The following is a 6947-nucleotide window of genomic DNA, read 5'->3' on the forward strand; positions in this document are numbered from 1 at the left end:
TGCCGCTGAAAAACACCCCACAGCATGATGCTGCCACCACCACACTTTACTCTTGAGGTGGTATTGTGCAGGTGATGAGCAGTGCCTAGTTTCCTCCAGACATGATGCTTGGAACTGAGGTTCATCAGACCAGAGAATATTGTTTCTCACAGTCTGAGACAGTCATTTAGGTGCTTTTTTGCAAATTCCAAGTGAGTTGTCATGTGTCCTCACCAAGGAGAGGCTTACATCTACCCACTCTGCCATAAAGCCCGGTTAATAATATAACTTAGATTATACATTTTTCAGTTTTACTCAAATTAGGGTGATATTTTTTAAAATGTTACTTTTCAAAGGGGGTGTACTCATTTACGCTGAGCACTGTATATGATTATTAAGCTCAACCAGACAGCTTCTTGGTCACCACTCTAACCGAGGCCCTTCTACATCGATTGCTCAGTTTGGCAAGGAGACCAGCTCTAGGAAGTCCTAGTTGTTTCAATCTTCTTCCATTAATTTCCTCGAATGAAAAATTGAATTTATCTTGGCATAGTTGAATAACAAGAGTTCAGTACATGGAAAAGACATACATTGAGTTTCAAACCCCATTGCTTCGTCTTTCTTATGTAAATCTCATTTGTTTAAAAGACTTCTGGAAAACACGCGGATCTCAACGTAACACCGACTGTTACGTAACAGTCGGGATCATTAATATGTACGCCCCCAATATTTGCATATACGCCAGTCCATGTTCGAGCATTAGACAAGGAAAGGCTGTATTAACGTCTGAATCTGTGCACAGACAAGGTAAGCAAGCAAGAACAACAGCGAAAAATGGCAGATGGAGCAATAATAACTGACATGATCCATGATAGCATGATATTTTTAGTGATATTTGTAAATTGTCTATCTAAATGTTTCGTTAGCATGTTGCTAATGTACTGTTAAATGAGGTTAAAGTTACCATCGTTTCTTACTGTATTCACGGAGAAAAGAGCCGTCGCTATTTTCATTTTTAAACACCTGCAGTCTGTATAATTCATAAACACAACTTCATTCTTTATAAATCTCTCCAACAGTGTAGCATTAGCTGTTAGCCACAGAGCATAGCCTCAAACTCATAGAGAATCAAATGTAAACATCAAAATAAATAATTTACTCACATGATTCGATGTGTGCACACAGCATGCATGACGAACATCTTGTAAAGATCCATTTGAGGGTTATATTAGCTGTGTGAACTTTGTAAATGCGCTGTAATATAGTCGAGAGCTCCTGTGGCAGGGAGCACGCGATTTAAAGGGGCGGCGCGCTGAAAAAATCAGTGTATAGTTAATGATGCCCCAAAATAGGCAGTTAAAAAAATTAATTGAAAAAAAATCTATGGGGTATTTTGAGCTGAAACTTCACAGACACATTCAGGAGACACCTTAGACTTATATTACATCTTGTGAAAAAGCATTCTTGGGCACCTTTAAAGGGGACCTATAATGCCCCTTTTCACAAGATGTAATATAAGTCTCTGGTGTCCCCAGAATGTGTCTGTGACGTTTCAGCTCAAAATACCCCACAGATCATTTATTATAGCTTGTCTAATTTGCCCCATTTGGCTGTGAGCAAAAAAACACCATTTTTGTGTGTGTCCCTTTAAATGCAAATGAGCTGCTGCTCCCGGCCCCTTTTCCAGAAGAGGGCGGAGCTTTAACAGCTCACGCTTCTGTTGCTCAACAACAACAAAGCTGGAGAATCTCACGCAGAAAAATGAGGATTGTCAGTAACGGTGTTCAGCCTTACATTGTTCAAACCGGAGTCGACACTGATGGAGAGACTCAGGAAGAAGTTACATCTTTTAGATTGAAACTGGACGTTTCTGAATGGTTAGTGGATAAATTTATGTAGTTGCTGTGGAGCTGATTCAACTCATCGACTAGCATGTGCCGTCATGTTAATCTTTTGTGCAAATCCAGCGCTGAATTTACCCTCATTTGTGAGGCAGTCCGGCAATGACAGCATGACAACAACATTCTACTACAACAACTCTTCCTCTTCTCTAAAGCAGCACAACATGGCCACACCCCCTTTGTTGTGTGTTCCCGTGGGCAGGGTTTATGTAAATTTTGGGGTTTGTGATGTCACCAACCCAGGAAGAAGCTCGTAATAGCAGCCGTTTTGCTTTGTTGTAGTCTGTAAAACTGAACTTTTTAGCTGTTAGACTTTTATGTAGAGGTGTGTGCCTTTCCAAATCATACCCATTCAAATGAATTTGCCACAGGTTAACTCCAATCTGTCACAGACACGTCAGGTTCCACCTCACTCCCTTACCCACGCACTCAATCACCAGCCTACTGATCACCGCCACCTGAGACTCATCAGCACTGCAATCACCACCACTATAAAACCACCACACTCACACACACTCACTGTCCGGTCTCGTTTGCACTACAATGCAAACGTCATATCCGGCGTTCGTCTCTCACTTCCGTGAGGTCTTCGGAAAACCTCTCTCGGATTCATCGACTGGTGAGAAACTTTATAATTTAAAACAAGGAAATAACTCTGTCAACGAATATGCCTTGCAGTTTAGAACGCTAGCCGCCACCAGCGGATGGAATGAACAAGCCCTCATCACCACCTTTCGTCAAGGTCTGGAGCCTAATGTGCGGCTGCATCTCGCTGCATACGAGGAATCCATAGGACTCGAACGCTTCATCCAACTCGCCATCCGCGTGGGTTCTCGTATGCAGTCGTGTCTCCTCGAGCACCAGGGCCAGTCACTCTCCAACATCCTCCTCCGTCGGTCCGAACCCGTCAGCTCTCCAGAACCAGCCAGCGAACCAATGCAAGTTGACCATTCACGTCTCACAACAACGGAAAGACAGAGAAGGCTGACCCTGAACTTATGCCTATATTGTGGATCTCTGGGGCATGTCATCTCCGCATGCCCAACCCGTCCTCCTCGGCCCGTGGTGAGTGCGATAATTCCCTCCATTCAGAAAATGAAACCACTCACTACTGTTGTAAACCTTACTGCTGCTAATGCCTCTGTTCCAGTGGTGGCGCTCCTCGACTCAGGGTCAGCAGGAAACTTCATCTCCGGCGCCCTCTGTCGACAACTCAAACTCAAGATCTCCCCGTCTCCGACTAACTATCAAATCCACTCCATCACGGGCAAACCCCTGAGCCGTAAGACCATCCGTCACTGTGTGGGACCACTTCAACTTCGTGTGGGAATTCTTCATACCGAAAATATTCATCTGCTGGTTCTGGAGGAGTCCACCGCTGACGTGGTTCTAGGGCGCCCCTGGCTTGAGCTACACAATCCCACCATCTCATGGCGCACGGGCGAAGTCCTGAAGTGGGGCGACCACTGCTTCCTCGACTGCTTCCCGGTACTTCCTGTTCCGAACTCTCCTCTATCCAAGACTCTCTCCATCAATGCCACGTCCATCGAAAGCCCCGTAGAGAAGCGCTCCGTGGATGTTCCCCCGGACTACGCCCCCTTCAGTGACGTCTTCTGCCCGCAACGCGCCTCCAAGCTACCTCCACACCGGCCATGGGACTGTGCCATCGAGATTACAGTCAAGTTCCGCTACCCACTTCCCCTCGTCTCAGCGGCCCTGGAACATCTCCGCGGTGCCACTGTGTTCACCAAGTTGGACCTCCGCAGCGCGTATAACCTCATCCGGATACGTGAGGGGGACGAGTGGAAGACCGCTTCGTCACGCCCACCGGCCACTACGAATACCTCGTGATGCCGTATGGTCTGGTCAACGCCCCCTCCGTATTCCAGGACTTCATACACGAGGTGCTCCGGGAGTTTCTCCACAAGTTCGTGCTGGTGTATATAGACGACATTCTCATCTACTCCCGGAGCTTGGCCGAACATCGCCACCACGTTGCGGAGGTCCTCCAACGCTTACGGCAATTCCATCTCTTCCTCAAAGCTGAAAAGTGCTCTTTCCACCAGCCCTCTGTCCAGTTCCTGGGGTACGTGATTGACCACAGTGGCATCCGGATGGACGAGGGGAAGGTGTCCGCCATCCAGACCTGGCCCACTCCAACAACCATCAAAGAACTCCAGCGCTTCCTCGGATTTTCCAATTTCTACCGTCGCTTCATCAAGAACTACAGTACAATCATCAGTCCACTCACCAACCTGCTCCGTCACCAGCCCAAGTCTCTGTCCTGGTCCCCGCAAGCCACCAACGCCTTTGAGACCCTCAAGAGAGCCTTCACCACCGCGCCCCTCCTCGTCCACCCTAACCCTGACCTACCTTTCGTCGTGGAAGTGGACGCCTCCACCACCGGAGTGGGAGTGGTCCTCTCTCAGCAGCAGGGGACACCAAGTAGACTCCATCCATGTGCCTTCTTCTCCCGCAAGCTCAACCCGGCGGAGGTCAACTATGACATCGGTGACCGCGAACTCCTGGCCGTCAAGCTTGCCCTTGAAGAGTGGAGGCATTGGTTGGAGGGGGCTAACCACCCATTCCAAGTTCTCACTGATCACAAGAACCTTGAGTATCTAAAGGCTGCCAAGAGACTCAACCCTCGCCAAGCTCGCTGGGCCATGTTTTTCTCTAGATTCAATTTCTCCATCTCATACCGCTCTGGTTCAAAGAACACGAAAGCTGATGCCCTGTCTCGTCTCCATGCCCCAGACGAAAAACCTGAAACCCCGGATACCATTCTCCCAGAGTCAGTCTTCGTAGGCCCCATCCAGTGGTCTGAAGAAACCATGCCCTCCTCCAATGCCTCCTCACGCACTCCGCCGGGTTGCCCCCAAAGCTTGCAATACGTCACACGGGCACGACGCACTCCACTTCTGCACAACGCACACTCTTCACTTGGCACTGGCCACCCGGGGGTCAATGAGACCCTCTCGTTGCTCAAACAACGCTTCTGGTGGCCCAACATGGCCAACGATGTCAGAAGGTACGTGCAGGGCTGCAGGGAGTGCGCCATCTCCAAGAGCCCACGCCATCTTCCCACCGGCAAGCTCAATCCTCTGCCCGTTCCTGAGAGACCCTGGTCACGCCTGGGAGTGGACTTCGTCACGGATCTCCCCGAGTCTGATGGTCACACTTGCATCATGGTGGTGGTAGATCGCTTCTCAAAATCCTGCCGTCTGATCCCCCTGGAGGGTCTACCTACCGCCATGACCACTGCAGAACTGATGTTCAACCATGTCTTTCGTCATTATGGAATACCCGAAGACATCGTCTCCGACAGAGGACCCCAGTTTATCTCCCACGTCTGGAAGGCGTTCTTCTCCCTCCTGGGTGTGACCGTCAGCCTGTCATCCGGATACCATCCTCAGTCGAACGGGCAGACGGAACGGAAGATCCAGGAGATAGGCCGCTTCCTGCGTACCTTCTGTCACGGCCACCAGAACTCCTGGAACCAGTACCTGGGTTGGGCCGAGTACGCACAAAACTCCCTCCGTCAAGCCACAACTGGATTAACACCGTTTCAGTGCGTACTCGGTTACCAACCCCCACTGTTCCCCTGGGATGGGGAACCCTCCAACGTTCCAGCAGTCGACTACTGGTTCCGGGAGAGCGAGAGGGTTTGGGACTCGGCTCACCACCAACTGCAGAGAGCCCTGCGCAGATGCAAAATGACAGCCGACCTTCGGCGCTCCGACGCTCCAGTCTACCAACCGGGGCAGAAGGTCTGGCTGTCCACCAGGGACATCAGGATGCATCTGCCCTGCAAGAAGCTGAGTCCCCGCTTCATTGGCCCGTTCACCATCGTCCGACAGATCAACCCCGTCACCTACCGTCTCCAACTTCCAGCACAGTACAGTAGAATTCATCCCACATTCCACGTATCACTACTAAAGCCTCACCACCCTTTTGTTCTTCCCTCCACAGAACCTGACGTGGCAGCCGTCGAGCCCCCCCTTCCACTCATCCTGGATGATGGCACTGCATACGTGGTTCACGGGATTCTGGATTCCCGGCGCCGTGGTGGTCAACTGGAATACCTGGTTGATTGGGAAGGCTATGGCCCCGAGGAACGCTCATGGGTCCCCAAGAATGATATCCTTGATCCTAATCTGTTACAGACTTTCCACGCCAACCACCCGGACAGACCTGCCCCACGCCCTAGAGGACGACCACCACGACGTCGGGGTCCTCGGCCCTCAGGAGCGGGCCGTGGGAGGGGGGGTACTGTCACAGACACGTCAGGTTCCACCTCACTCCCTTACCCACGCACTCAATCACCAGCCTACTGATCACCGCCACCTGAGACTCATCAGCACTGCAATCACCACCACTATAAAACCACCACACTCACACACACTCACTGTCCGGTCTCGTTTGCACTACAATCCATGTATGCTTACCTTAAGGACTCCAAACGCCATACTTACCTGTTCCAGTCGTCTCCTCCATCTCCTTCGTCTCCTGTTCTCCTCGTGTGCCTATCTGCCTGTGTGTGTGAGTGTCTCCGCCATCATCCTCCAACGCCGAACTCCATCCGCATCTGAAACACATCATAAGGACAGTATCACACTCTCTTCATCTTTCAAGAACTGCTTATTCAATCATCCATATCCATTTACTCTGCTGTTTGACAATAAACCTGCCTGCATTGCTTTTACGTCTGCCTCCGTGTCTCTGTTGTAACACAATCAAAGTGTAAAAGGGTATGAATACTTATGCAACGTAATTATTTCAGTTTTTGCAAACTTATCACAAATCAGTTTTTTGCTTTGTCATTATGGTGTACGGAGTGTAGATTTATGTGGGAAAAAATAATTTAAAGCAGAATTAGCATAAAGCTGCAACAAATGTGAAAAAAAAGAGAATACTTTCACAAGGAACTATATATATATATAAAGTCAAAATTACATACAAAGTACAAACAGCATGTTATAAAAAGCTGTTCAAATCATGTAACTAAAACCAAATATTGCTTAAAAATGAGAATACTGATATATTTGAACAGTGCAAGTTCACAAC

Source organism: Megalobrama amblycephala, linkage group LG17 (assembly GCF_018812025.1).
Source record: "Megalobrama amblycephala isolate DHTTF-2021 linkage group LG17, ASM1881202v1, whole genome shotgun sequence".
Classification (NCBI taxonomy): Eukaryota; Metazoa; Chordata; class Actinopteri; order Cypriniformes; family Xenocyprididae; genus Megalobrama; species Megalobrama amblycephala.